This window comes from Oncorhynchus kisutch, linkage group LG6 (genome assembly GCF_002021735.2).
Source record: "Oncorhynchus kisutch isolate 150728-3 linkage group LG6, Okis_V2, whole genome shotgun sequence".
NCBI lineage: Eukaryota > Metazoa > Chordata > Actinopteri > Salmoniformes > Salmonidae > Oncorhynchus > Oncorhynchus kisutch.
In genome coordinates this window covers 67,115,457-67,130,686 of record NC_034179.2, presented here as the reverse complement: position 1 = coordinate 67,130,686, position 15,230 = coordinate 67,115,457, and the positions used below count along the sequence as shown (strand labels likewise).

At 41.4% G+C, this 15,230-nt stretch overlaps 1 protein-coding gene across 9 annotated transcripts in view; it reads left to right on the top strand.

The window, feature by feature from the left end:
• Window positions 1-15,230, top strand: part of LOC109893245 (homeobox protein Hox-B3a) — a 42,253-nt gene that overhangs the window by 22,737 nt on the left and 4,286 nt on the right. For 5 of the 9 annotated variants that reach the window (XM_031827224.1, XM_031827222.1, XM_031827223.1 and 2 more), the window contains one exon: window positions 10,181-10,247. The gene's annotated coding sequence lies outside the window, so the exon portion shown is untranslated. Of the gene's footprint in view, window positions 1-3,063; window positions 4,521-8,553; window positions 9,095-10,180; window positions 10,248-12,171; window positions 12,994-15,230 lie in introns of those variants that run through there. The other 4 variants (XM_031827225.1, XM_031827226.1, XM_031827229.1 and 1 more) reach the window with 4 other exon arrangements.

Here is a 15,230-nt window from a genome sequence, read left to right as displayed (position 1 = left end):
TCTCTCTTCTTTTCAGCCAGCTACTTCGCTTGATTTATAGTGATATGTGTGTCAGCGGCAGCGGGCTGCCATTGTGTGTTTGTAAGGCAGTTCTGTTGTTTATGGCCGTCTCCACGATAAATCATTTCTCGGGGAAAATGATTGGCGAGTGATGATAAACGGGAATGAGGAAGAGATTCCTGGATCTTCGTTTCTCACTCTGGCTTTTCGGTGCTTCTTGTCTCTCGACGGTCGAGAAAAGCGTTTGCCTTTTTCACACTCCTCTCTCCCCCCCGCAGTTGATTATCGCGGGCGATTTACGGCAATGGATCAGCAACTAATATGAAGGCTAAGTAGCTGGAGGTCTTGAGTTACTGCATATGCGATTACCAATTAAGGGAAGATTTGTTTAAATTTGGCAAAACGGGAACGCCTCGTCGCCATATGAATCTCATAAAAGCGCCGGAGCTCGCCAGCATAGGCCTAGTCATAGCCAGGGGTGTAATACCTGAGCTCCAGACGTTTTTCTGGACAAGATAGATAGACAACTTAATTGGAATTCAAACTTAGTAGGAGAAGAGTAGGCTATAATTCAGCTAGATGGGATGTGTTGTATAGAGGGGTGGCGTGAGAGCATAGCTAAAGGGACTGAAGGATTCATTTTTAGAATATTTTCCGACATATTTTTTCGATACATTTTCTGTGGATTTTGTTCGACCATGAAATGATGCAACATTCGATAACTTGTGTCAGTCAGTATGGTGGTGTTTAGCAAACAGAATATAGTATTTTATTATTATTTGGTGTACTATTGTGTCCATTATGCCATCGAATGTCTGCTGCAGGTTGTGAGAATAGCACAGGCATCATTTTTATTGGTTGTGGTGGCATTCTTTTCGGGGGGGGGGGGGGGGGGGGCATATGTTATTTTCTGGGCTAACCGTAGTCAATGTCGTATATGACGCGTTAACGTTATTTTGGTGTGGATATAAAATATGTGTATGCTGCATTGATGCTACTGAAAGAGAAAACTACAAAGACAGACAAAGACTGCAACAGTTTTCCATTTAAAAATGCTTTACTCACATTTTGGATTGAAAAAGTATGACATTACATATAATAATGAAATCAGTATGTTGTCGGATAATGATAATAGGCCTGATAATAACAATAATGATAATAATACACATTTATGATAGAGTGCTTCTTTTTTGTATTCATGAATACAAAAGCAGCTTATAAATGTCATTACCATGGCTGGCTCCTTCCACAATCCTCCCCTTCGCCTCGCTAGCGTAAACCTTTGTGTAACAAAATTAGAACAACTCTGTGGCTCCCATCAAATATTAATGGGCATAGCAGCGAGGGGCAGCACTTTTCAAAATGTCTATTCCAGCGGCGCTACTTGTTGTCGGGCGCTGTGTCAAAAACAATATTCCAGCTCATTTCGGTGGATGCTCAGGGGGCGATGAGAAGGGGACATTGTGCGTGTAAGAGATCACGGTTGCTCACTGAAACCGCCTCATGTCTGATTTCAATGACAGCCCAGTGTTGGGAAAAATTATTCCAAATGCCAGTCAGATGGGTAGCTAGGCTGGGTGCTCAGATTCTGGGTGGAAACAATTGTGCATCATCATCATCATAAGTAAAAAACGAACTATTAACATTACGCACAGCTCTAATACATGTAAATAGGCTACAAATAGATTAGCAGTAACACTTGTAAGTAACATGTAATGGTAGCAACAGTGGGTTATGAGGCTTCTATAATAGCATCAGTATAATACTATTGCAAATGTTCTATATGACCCTCCCTGCCTTAACTAGAGGTTGAAAGCTGAAAGTGGGCCCTTTGTTTGAATGGCTCTTGGGTTCGATTCTATAGGATAGGCTACTGCACTTCAAAACCTTTCAACAACCTGCAACTGATTCATGGCGTCCAGATTGTATATGTTTATCTTTATAGGGCTCTATGTGTGTATACAGTAAGTGTGTCGGATTATTGTTTATCATTTGTGTCCCAGACAAGGTCGTTAGAATCCCACCCATAAGAGACGAGGCAGCAAGAGCGCATCTTCCCGCTCAACAGCGTTGGGAACAATACAAATATATGGCAGCCATATTGAGCCCTTCTCTCACAAAAAGGCGCGACCCTCCAAGAATACACCATTCATAAGCATAGCCCCTTTTCTCCGGAATATTCTCTCGCTTACATCTAACTATTAGTTTTGTAGTGCTACAGCAAAAATCTCGAGATAATTGTATTTCCATCCGTTTTTATGTTTACATACTAGTGTTTTGGAGGTAGCTTAAATTCGATTGTTGCACTTTGTTTTAACAATTATAAATGGACTACCACACTGCTTACTACACTCATTGTACTATAAAAACAATAATGGAACCTGTATGTAAAATAGCATGCATGGTACATAACACTGCAGGCGATAAAAGATTCACTAGAACACGATACTTTTCCTGTGGACAAAGAACAAAAGACGTACTATTAATAATTAATTCACGCGTAAATAAGTAACACATGTATCCACCAAATAAAAGCCTGGACAAGAGGGTCCACAAAGCGCCATGGGATTGTTTTAATATATACAAGCAAGAGATAATTGTTCCATCTAAAGCCTGTCCTTACCTCGATCTAACTTAACTCTATATTTGCTATTTTTTTCCACTGTAAACAAATATCGAAAGCATTAGGTTAACTTTTACGCAATGGAAATCTAACCATCTAACATATCTTGCACTTATCCAAATGCCTGTAAAACATAAGCGTAATATGTATCCTCTTTATTTCAGTCACATTGACCACCCTTAGCCATAATATTAAGCAGAAATGTAACATAATAGCTTACGAGTAGCCTAATACAATTTCGATATAATGTTACTGAATGACTTGCCCAAAAGCTACACAATAATTTAGCTCCCCAAACCATCTATTAAAAGCAGGTGAAAATACAGATAAAATATACATCTAGTGGTCAGTTTAGTCTTAAACTTGAGTCTTAAACTTGAGAAGAATAGCTGTTATTTCCCCCAAGTTATATTACTTCTACTATTATTATTATTATCATCCTTGTGAGTAGTCTATTTCAAACTCCTAATTCTGTTCAGAGGGCCAGGTAGGTATTGGTTGGCCAGGTAGGTATTTCCCCGGCCTTCAGTAATGCAGGAATGATTACCCCTTCGGAAATAAATCAATATGAAGCCCCGCGCTAATTTATAATGATCTGCAAGAGTAGCAATTCAAAGGCGCATGAAAAATGACCGGTGAAACCGTATCCAGAGGCTGCAAGGAGAATATTCACCCGGCTGAAGAGCTTGCAGGAGAGCGATAAGAGTACTAAGCCGGAAATGTTCAGAAGAAAGGCAAGGTTTTTCATGCAGGACTAAAAATAACTCGGATACTATCGTGGTACATTTGCATCAGCATAATTGAATTTCCCACTATTCGTGTGGGTATCTCTCCCTCCCTCTCCCTACATTCTATCTCCTTCTCTCTCCCCCTTTCTTTCTATCTATCTATCCCTCTCTCTCTATTTATTTCTCTCTGTCACTGTGTGCGTGTGTGTGTTTGTGTGTGTTTGTCTGTGTGTGTTTCTTTGTGTTGTCTGAGCGTAGGCAGATAGCACTCAGACGCACAAAAGGATCGGCCAAGAAACAAAGCCAAGTGCATCCGACTTAGTCACAAATTCTAAAACGTAATAATCTACATTTACAAACGTTAGTGCAATAAAAACAATCACAGGGTGAGAGCTTTTAAACACATCAAGATAGAGGTAATTTATTTTCATATCCCCTTACTAGCCCTCTGCTATGATGCAAGCCTATTTCATTCGTGAATAACATACTATCCGCTATCCGCCAACCATCCCCAGCCTAAAAATGAATTTAACTCTGACAAGAAAATGGCAGTATCGGAATGAGGTTGACCACGTTCACCCCTGCAGAAGCCCGCAGGTTGTAATCGCCATATGGCCCGCGTGTCGGCCTCGCAGCCGTGCAGTCAGATCCCTATTGGACAGAAGAACCCCTTTGCCTTCTCCACCCTGTGTGTCCTGTCAGTCCACTGGTTCAGTAGTTCACCTTGTCAATCCACCCCGCTCCATGCAAGCAGCTATAGGCGGAAAAAAGAGGCAGAGGGTAGAGGTGGAATCTATCGCCTGCTGCTGACTGCTAAGCCCGAAGGAATCGCATGCAGGGTTCGAAGAGTTCGGAAGTGCAAAGGGGGGCTCCGTGTTCGGGAGTGCTCGGGCTCGGAAGACCCGCTCGTGTTGATGGGTGCGCGCGCGCATGTGTTGTGAGCAGTCCGTCCTGCTCGCTGTTGAGGATATATAGCATTCTAAAGCCGCCATGTAGATTCTCTTTTTTGTTTTGTTTAGTGGAGAGATATCATTACCAAATTACGCACAACGCATCCAAGGTCACCAAAAAGCAAAAAACCGATATATTCCAAGCGCGTCTACAATAGATAATCCCTCAAACGCTGGCCAAGCTTGGCTCGTGAGACCCAGAGAAGTGCTGGAAGTCAGGTAAGGTTTTCAGGCATCTACTGACGCCGGATGCTTGGGCTCTTCCCAGTGTCCTATGCTCCTCTGTAGACAAGTCATTAATTATCCGTTGTGTGACCCATCTTTGGGTGTGCCTGAGCTCGCAAACTTTTGTGTTTTCGAACAGCCGAAGACAGATGCCTTCGAATAGGTAACCGAGGAGGGCTAAAGGGTGACTCGCTGCCCTCACTCTCTTTTCCCTCACCCTCTCTCCATTTTCTCCCTCTCAGTGCATTTCTTTACCTCTCACTGACTGTCCCCCTTCTTCTTCGTTCTACTTCTCTGTCAAGCATTAATATCTGGGCTCCCACACCCCTATTTAAAAGTTTACTCATTGCGTAAAGTGCGGTGCATCAAATGTTAAGAGAGGGGAGCGGGGGACTCGCGGTGTGGGGTGAGCCGTGAATGGATCTGATGGCTAGGTGTAAAAAGAAGATGCATGTGCTCCTGATTTATGACCGTGTGAAAGGATTGCTTACTCTAGCTGCTCCCAATTTACCCTCCGCTTTTTCTCTCTCCCCAGGAATCCCAATATACTATCAAGCCCATCACTACGGGCTCTCTTTGTTATTATTTTCAATATTGCTGTTTGTGGAACAACTGGTGCGACACACAAACCAACAAATGGCGTTTTAGGCTATGTCAATTAATGTAGATTAGCGCTATTAATTCTAACACGACCTGGAGGTTCATGGGATATTGAAAGATATTGTATTTCATACTATAACTGTTAACCTCTAGGCGTGTAAAATAGAAGATGTTCTAGTAAAATAGAAAATGTTGACTTCAGAGGACCTCGAGAGCTCACTGATAATATTAAGATAGTCATTCATAGGCCCTCAGTGAGCCTACACCCACATTGCTAATTATGCTTCTCCCATGCATCTCGGTCTGTACATCTGCAAACACCAAATACTTTTTGAGTCGATTAAATATATTGTTTCTATTCTAAATGACCCATCCGTGAAATGTTGAGATATAGATAAAGGCATATGGCACACAACCTCACTAACAACATGTTCTAACGTTACAAGAACATGAAAATAAACGGTGTAAGAGGACTTTGTACAGCAGGAGATGCAGTGAACGAAGCTATTACATGCAGATGTCAACTTTGCACAACGTTAAACCATTGTAAACCGATTATCTGCAACTGCCATTTTACAAGTACACATTGTAAACACATTATCTATGCAATCATGATCTAGACGACCCTCGAGATAAACACGAGCAAGACGTCAGTGAAAAAGACATATTCAAGGCACGTGGACTTGCAACTATATAGGAACCAATGATGCTACACGAACATCGTGCCAACTATAGCTTCTTTAACCCACAATAAGTAGTTGCGCGCAAAGGAAAACCTAACAAGACACCCACATATGTGGGACACCTGTGTTGTTCTTGTTGTTCTTTCTGGTTTAAAAAAAAAGATATATATTTCATTATTTGTGAACCTGTTTGACATTTTACTGCATTGTTAGGAGCTAATAACATACGCATTTCGCTGCACCCGCTATAACGCGACCAATACACGTTGATTTGATTTGAACATGGTCCATGGGTCATCTCACTACATGACGACCATTGTTTTGACAATACCATTATACTTCCATAAAATACATTTACCTCTATAGACTAAGTTTGTCTTTAGGCTATAGTCTGTAATGCATATCAATCGGTAGTTGGATAGCTCGGTGGAAATCATGACCTGGCAGTTTGTGCGTCATGGTGGTGGAAAACTGAATGAAACCACAAAAGTCTAAGTGGCCATGATTTAATTGATTTTATCATACATCACTGACAATATAGGCAAGCTCCAATGGAAAAAGGGAAAGTAAAACTACTGTGTGTCAGTATATAATATCTGACATCTTTGGACAGCATCCATGTGACCTTTATGCACGTTATTTGCAATAATAGCATCTGCTTAAGACGCCTTGGATCACGTTGCAACACAGCAATCATTAGCATCATCTCTAAAGAACAAAAGGTGTAATGAAAATCTAAACTTTCAATTTAAGTCGTTTTTATATTGAAGATAGGTCCAGGTTCCAGTAAAGCCGACTATATTCAACCATTAATTACCTAACGCTTGGTCACGTCCCCCCTACCCCATCCTCACATGTCACATTGGTGAGGTTAGCACTTTTTAGTTCCCTGGAGCAGAAAGGGTACTGTGACCTATAAGGCCCCCAACCAACGGTCTCCAAGTCAGTGTCCTCTTTTGAATTCTCGGTTAAAGATTACCAACTAGAGCCCTTCTCTCATAAAGATTAACCCTGATCGCTCAATGAAACTAGCTGATGGAAGGGATTCCTTGTTGAGCATTTAGAACATGAAGATGTTCTATGTTCTGCAACCAAAAGCCAATATGCTGAAGTCCCTCATATTTTTTTTTACCTTTATTTTACTAGGCAAGTCAGTTAAGAATAAATTCTTATTTTCAATGACGGCCTAGGTTAACTGCCTGTTCAGAGGTAGAACGACAGATTTGTACCTTGTCAGCTGGGAGATTCGAACTTGCAACCTTTCGGTTACTAGTCCAACGCTCTAACCACTAGACTACCCTGCCTCCCCCAGAGAAGTCAGTGGCACTGATGTCATAGAGCAAGGCATCCATTTCCTCCCTCCCCATTGGCACCTTTCTCTCTCCATTCGCACCTTCAACAAAGGAGGTGAACAAATTAAATAAACACTTAGTAAAATTAGCTAGAACGCCAGCATAAGAACTTAATCTAATGACATTCACTCTAAAAGCACAAAGAGCTAATCTGGCATAGACATATTTGGCCATATGTCTTATTCAAACACTAGCACACCACTTCTGAACTTGCGTAGGTCCTCTTTCACAATGACAACTAGCTCCACGGGGATCGATACAGACATAACGCTCAGGTCACCGGGCCTCAAATGGGAGTTTAATTGTAATCTGGAGATCTTTAGTAGAGGGCTATCTGCGTGGGTGTAAAACCAAGCCCACTTGCTCCACGAGTCGCCCAGTGAGCAGTGCAGAAACCCATTTTATCACCCAAAGATTGGAGGCAGAGGCCTCGCATCCACACTGGTCTCGCTCACTAAGTCGGTGGTGTTGAAAATCTCATGTCATCCGGCAGAATGGGAGAGAATATAAGATGTGTCATGATTCTCCTCGTTTAGAACAATTTGTTGCTTGCCATTTGGGATGCCGGTCGTTAGATCTCATTGCATTCGGCGAATGGACTCAATAAAAACGACATCCTCCCAGAGATTGGGAGAAAAATATAATTTTTGGGGTGGGGGGGTGCCATGCAACATGGTGCAAAAGTCAGAGAAGCAACCAATCCGGAAAAGGTGAAGGAAAATATATTTCTCCGTTGTTTTGGAGGCATCAAACAAGGGGGGAAGAGTAGCCACAATTCTATCAAAACCAGAGTATGTTGACGTACGCGCATCACGTGAGCGCGTGATACCGGGGCATTATTTTGGATTTGGAAAGGACCTTATTGTTGCTTGCTGGCTGTGTTTTCGCCCAGTCACTAACTCTGCTGTTAACAACTGCCTGGTAATTACACAACAAATGGGATTTCGGCGTTTCGCTGACTTCCAGAAGCCAATGCGGCCTCTTTGAAAGCCTTGGACAGCAAGGCCCGGATTATAATACATAAATATAATACATTAAGAGAGGACTGCAAAGTAGACTTCTTTCGTTGATTGATCATTAATCTGGTGAGTTATTGCTCTTCAACGCAAAGGTCACTTGGAAAACCGAACGCCAATCCGTCACATCGAGACGTAGCCCCGCTGCATGCTTGTTAATTTCGCGTGTTTTGCACCCAGCTCGTGTTCATAAACATGTTGAAGTTGTGATGGTGGAGAACCGTTTGTCGGTAAACGAATGGCTACGGAGGGTGTGAGGGAACCATGGCCAGACGCAGGCTGTTGAACGGACAGCTAACGGAGTGTTGAGGGGGAGGGGGGGAGGGGGTAATAAAGTTGGACAGAAACTGTTTGTGTACCAGGGCTCTAGTGTGGAGCTACAGGGCTGTGGGATTTGATCATTGGCATAGATTTCATAGAAATTTTCCAAGCAGGCAGCATTCCCCGTTCCCCCTAATGCCCGTGCATCCACTTAATATGCATTTTGATAAATTATTCAGGAGCCCTTTGTTGCAACCCGTGCAGAAACGAACCAGCCAAATCCCTATGTTGTTTATCTCCGTTATTCCAATAGCCCTTTGCACATGCCAGGCTTTTTGGATGTTGTTCGTTGAATTAGTGCTTGGTTAGTCGTCATTTCTTCTGAATTTCCTCGCTCCCTGGCTTCTTTCAACATTTTTCCACCCCAAAAAAATTGGCTCATCAGCTCTTCTGCTTGTAGCTGCCTCCTCCCTTTGTTCTGAGCGTGCAGCGTTGCTAGCTGCGGGGGCTGTAGCACCCTGCACTTTGTAGGTAACTTTACGTTAGTCCAGTAGGGCTCCGGGTCGAGCGAGCTATCGGTGCTGAAAATCTTCAAAACTACCAGGGTAGCAGTGGAGTAAAAACCGGGGCAACAGGGATGGAAGCGAGCCAATGCTGTGCGTGAGTGCGGGGATGCAATAAATAACTTTATATCGCTATAGGCCGCAAAGTCGGGGAGGTCGGGGAATCCTCGTTTTGATTTATGTGTTTGGGGTAGCTGTCAGGAGCCGGCGAACGAGAGCGTCCAACGTTTTTATTCCACTTTTAATAAGAGCTACTATGCAGACCATCATGGCCATTTGATTTCATTTCTGCTCCAGCCCTGTCTCTGGATAAAGCCCTTTTCTGTCTACTTTTACTCTGAAACTGGATATAGTGCTACATTTACCTAGACTTCGGGATTATTTTCCCATAATGGTGGGGCTTTTATTTACGGTGTTTCTCAGTGGGCGCTACACTTTCGTTTATTTTCGATTTCATTCGTTGAGCTGTTCCGTTTATTGGGACTTTGTAAGATATTTCCCACCTTCATAGCTATCTATATTATAATAAGGATATTTGTTTTCCTTATTATTGTGTTTATTATTTTCCTTATTATTGTGTTTATTATTTTCCTTATTATTAGCCTGTGGATATGATTGTTGTTGTTCTTATTAGGCTATTAGAATATGATTGTCATTAGAACATATTTTCATCCCTACTGCCTTGATAGCTAAATTAATAATAATGAGTCAATGTCAACATAGCAACAACTAGCCTACTATTATGGATGATTATAATATGATTACATCAATATCCACACAATTGCTTTTAGATGTATTAACATTGCGGGAACATTTTTGTTTATTTATTCAACATGAACCTCACTGTCGTGTGGATTGATTGACTTGCTCCAGATGTAGGCCTACTACGCGAGATTACGGAATCTCAAAAATAAATAATGAGAAATATGATATGCAATCTGATAGATAATTGAAATCAATACAATGGGCTCATGAGAACACACTGGATTATATCCTTTGGCTTTGCATTTATTCCGTGATTCCACGGGAATAATTTAAGGTTAACGATATCTGTCACCTGTGGTAAACTCTCAGGTTGCCTGTGTGTTCGATTTGTAGACAAGAGGTCATATGCACTGTATTGGATTTGTGTATGACCTCCTTTGATTGCATCTTTCTATTTTTTCCCCTCCTCTGCAGTTCCCTCAAGCCTTCAGGAAGCTGTATTCTTGCATAAAATCCAGTGATAAGAAGCAACATAATCTCGGTAAGTCACCCTATGACAAGTATATACACATTGCAAATGATTATTTGCTCGTTATTATGAATATGAATGAAAAACGGATGTGCGATTGAATGCAATCTCTTCGATGAATATTTTCATTATCCCATTGAAATGATTTTTTGAACATAAGAAAACATACTTTTACATATTTGAAAGTAAATATGTTTTTATTGGAATAAAGTATGCATACATCGCATACATTCAACAATGATGATTTAGTCTGCATATGACATTTACATAATCGGTAAACATTTCCTATGCCAAGAGTGTTTATTCTAATCTTCTCTAGTATGGCATGCATGTAGCCTGTAAAAATGGCTTGTGATATATTTTTTGAGGCGTTGGAATATAAGTATGATCTTTTAAATTGAGCTTAAAAAAAAAAAACATCTCATGCATAAAGCACCACAGATGAATCAAAATCATTGTCAAAATGGTGGTGCATGTGTGTGTGTCCTTGTGTGTGCTTGCGCTCTCTTCTTTCGATGAGTCAATGAATGCCATAGTGTAATATCTGGAGAGAAAAAAAAACATTGTGGATGATGAAAGTATGGGCGTGTAGCGTTATGTAGATTAGCCATGCATTAAAATCGTAGGGTAACTCACATAGTCAAATAGGCACAGAGGTCTATTGTCCAAAATAGAAAACGAACACTTTCAATATATATAACAAATAGATAGGCTATGTCTTTCAATGTAAGTGGTCTGTCATATGAATACAGTAGACGATTGCTCAATCCATTTCCACAATCACAAGCATTTACCATTGAAAAAAACCAATACACAACATTCAAAACACTTTCCACCTAAAAAGCTTTCCTTTCATTAACAAAATAGGAAATCCACAACGAAATGTCTCATTGGAGTTTGTAGTCTCTTTATGTAATATGTTGGTTGCAATGCAGGAAAAATGAAAACCTTGGATCCCCAAATCTGTCCATATATTCCACCGTTGAAATAGTATATCCATGACTCAGTCAACTCCAATATTTTAGGAAGACTGATGCATCTCTTGTCATCCTATGAAAATAACGAAAAAACTCTTCCTCAATCTTCTAACAAGCACTGGCATGTTGTAATCCCAAAAATCATGTTGGTATAGACTCTTCTCTTCCCGGTATGTGCTTAGTCGTGAAAAAAATACCAGTTGTAGATTTAAAAAAAGTGTGTTTGGGTTTTTAGTTCATTAGTAATATTTTACGTGGGTTGCATTTGTCCATTTAGCAGTAGTTGCAAATCGAGAACAATGTCAGCCAGATAAAGTTGCAGACACCTACATTTTTGTCTCCTACCTTCTTCCTACACGGTTGGTGATCCTCTCTATTCAAGTTCCCACACGAAATGCATCTTTTTAAAGTAGCTGTTTACAGCTAGTCCTGTGTGGTAGAAGTCATAAATCTTACGTAGCCATAAACGAAGGGGGTAGTGTCCTGAATAATAAAAAATAGAGAGAGAGGGAGAGAGAGGGAGGGAGGGAGAGATGGTGAGAGCTTGTGAAGAGAGAATATAAAACCTGTAAAACACCTTCGCCTTCGTGTTTTCGTGTTTTCATTTCTCCTCGTTTCCTTCTCAGTTTTTCTTCTTGTTGATTTCCTTTTCTCTTTCCGTTGGGTGTTAAAGTCCAACATAACCTACAGTAAAAACACAGGAAGCCCTTTCTTCTATTTTTAACATGGACTCGCTATCGACGTTTTTCTAAGAAGTTTGTGTGGCACCGGCTCGTCCTAGCTGTTAAATACCACAGATTCTCTCTTCTTTTTCCCCTTTTACTGATTTGTTTTTACACCCCTCCCTTGTTTTTCAAGTGCGCCTGTTGTCTGTTCCCTGAGCCCCCCACCAGCATCCCTTTTTCATTTTATCCATTTGTTATTACACTAGTTGTGTGTGTTGGGAGAGATGTGTTGAAACATTAACAATACAGGGCGAATTCGGTTTCTGCCGCGAGCCAAGCGGGAGCCGGCTGTGGAAACCCACTTCCTGGTAATTTAATATAGGCTACACCAGTGGAGAGGAAAAACAGAGGCTCCTCTCATATACTTAACAATATTACCATGGCTTGACACCTAACCAGGAAACACGTGAATCATCAAAAAGTACTAGCGCTGTCTCTCCGCTTGTAGGCCCCTATCCTGTCCAGCACGTCTGCAATTAGCATAATTTTTCACTGGTGACGTTGTTTGATGGGGATTAACAGCCGCGACTGGCGCTCCAAATCAACCCCGCTATATCCGAATAGCTGCACCAAGGCCTTGTGTTGACAATACAATAACCCACCGAAAGAGCTCCGAGGAGCGATAATAACCACGGAGAGAAACATACGCATGGGGGGAAATGCATTGGGGTTATTTCGCGACGAGCCGCGGCTCTGCTCGGATTATGATGTTAAGGTTTGCGCTGTGAGAGAAAGGGAAATCTGAGGCCATTGTTATCAGCGAGCAGGGCGTACCAGTCGACAGGGCAGCCAGGCACTTGCTGCCTGTCCATTCGCAGCCCCCTAGCATTCCTCAGATCTTTCATGCCAGACCGTCTCCCCCCTTCCCAAGCCGAGGGGATCCGTGCAGGAGCGCCCGGACTCAGGCTCGGGGCAGCAGTCCTCGAGATACCGGCGGATTTACATTCGCTGCGAGTTTTTGAAGGGAAGCGGAGAGCTCTCGTTTTATTGATTGCATCGAGGCCGAATGTGAAAAATATATGATGCCTGCCCGTGCTTCCTTCGTCAGAGGCTAAGGTAAGCTGGTCTGAAATAGGCTATCAGTTTGTGAATGGCGGAGAGTGTGTCCCGGTGATTTATGACCATATGACTCCAATCGCGGTTCAAGAAGAGTTCACAATGCTTTAAGCTTCCTTCCACGCCGTACCCCCCACCCCCCTTTTTCCCTTTAGAATTTCTCTCCAACAGATTCATTTGCCCCTCTTATATTTATTTAAAAAGCAACGGTGAAATAATTTTTGGGCTATCTGTTTTCGTGGGCTTTGATGTTCAGACATGGGTACGCGTTTATTTTTAGCTAGTACCGAGGCATGGATCCCCATGTTATTGGACTGCCGTGCTAAACTAATCTCCATTTTTATTCTATCTGGCCATCTTTCTAAATGTTTTGATAATGTGTTTTTCGTTTGACGTGCCATTCAGACGTCCAAGGCCTATTGTTTTTAATTGAACGAAGGCAAGGAGCGAATGAAGACGGCTCGACATGAGAGACCATTGCACTACTCATTTGTTGTTTTGATGCAATAATTTCCATTTCTCAATCTGTAAATGGGCTAACACATGTCTCGATACATAATGTCTTTATGTGTGTGTATTACAGGCGCCATTTGTAATTTTATCCATGCTAAACTACAAATTGGACATCCAAACTGGTGTCTAGCTCGTCTCCATGTTGTTGTTGACGTCCTTGGATGGGATCGCGTTTTATCCAGCCCCCATTCGCTCTGGACCCCATAATTGTATTAGAGCGAATCTATAGGAAAGTTAGTTATTGTGTTAGTGTTACAAGCAGGCCAGGACATTACGTGTTCCATTTAATGGCATTGCGATATGATTTAATATATATTATTCCTGTAGCCATTTCCCCCCCTTCTTTCTCTCGGTCTCTCCCTCGAACAATTCCTTAGAGAAAATAATTAGGATTCCAGCCGTCTACTGGAAAGATAAATGAGCGACATTTGTGACGTGGTGAGAGTTGGTGTCCTAAAGCTGTAGCCCAGGATCCCCTTCCTTCTCTCAGACATAGCCCTGCTCTCATCTCATTTAGCCTATTCCTTACCTCTTACACATATTTTTTATTCAAATTGGAGAATGTCTCCATATTCCATTTTGTTCGTCGTTTTAGTGGGTAGGCCTATATTATTAGTATGAGCTATAAGTCTCACAAAGGATATACATAAAATAAGATTCATTATTTATTTATGAACACAGGCTTTGTATTTTCTTGGAATAGCATGTGTAAGAATGATCTTGTTTTTATGGATCTTTGATTTTAGCCTTAAAAACGTGTATTATGCTTATTCTTTGGATTATTCAGATTGTCTTTTTTATTTTTAGGCAATAGTATTGTTTATTGTTGTCCAGGGATTTTCTAGTGATTATATAATTTAAATTTCCGTCTACCATTTATGTAATTATAGGCTATTGGGTCATTTATAATAGATACTAATAGGCAATAACATAAAATATGTCAATATTATTATGCAAAAAGCCTAATAATAGAACAATTTCATTGATATAACTATATTCACTGTTAGATTATTTGGTGGAATTTGCCATCATAGTACCAAGTGTAACCACAAACACAAAGCATGTGTTTTTGTTTTGACTTATATGTAAGTGAACCTGCTAGTTGGCTTTCCAACTGAAGGCTGCCTACTACAAAAAAATACTATTCCTCAAAGCTTCCACGGTCTTTTCAAATCTATTTTTCCAACGTTTTATCTCGGTTGTCAAGCGTCCAAACGAAATTAATCCCAGGTGCGTTATGGTGCTTGGCAGGGGACACGCACACTGCCCTCTTGGCCACCCCAGCAGTTAGCACATATAAGGTCTCGAGTTTTTTTTTAGGGCTATAGTCCTCTTTGGCCGAGCGACCGTTATGAATCAAACTCGCCTGAAGCTTCCGGGACGCTCTCTCATCCTCCTTCTATGGGGACCTGCAACAACGTTCACAACGGAGTCTCAAGTGCCGTTTTTTCTGGGTTTTAATGTTGCCCAAATACAATGTTGTGTAACCTGAGAAAACCTGGCAGGAAATGGAGCTACAGCGACATATGCACTGATTTCCCCCCAACAAAATTGCAAAGGCCCATTCCTAGCTTTCTGTACAGGCTAGATAGCATTTTACAGACAGCATTTTAAGACATTTTTTTTCCAAACATCCCCAATTGTATATTGCTCGTTTTCATTCATGAAGACAAACGAGAATACAAGCCACTATATAGCCTAGCTTGTTTTTAACACCGAAATGC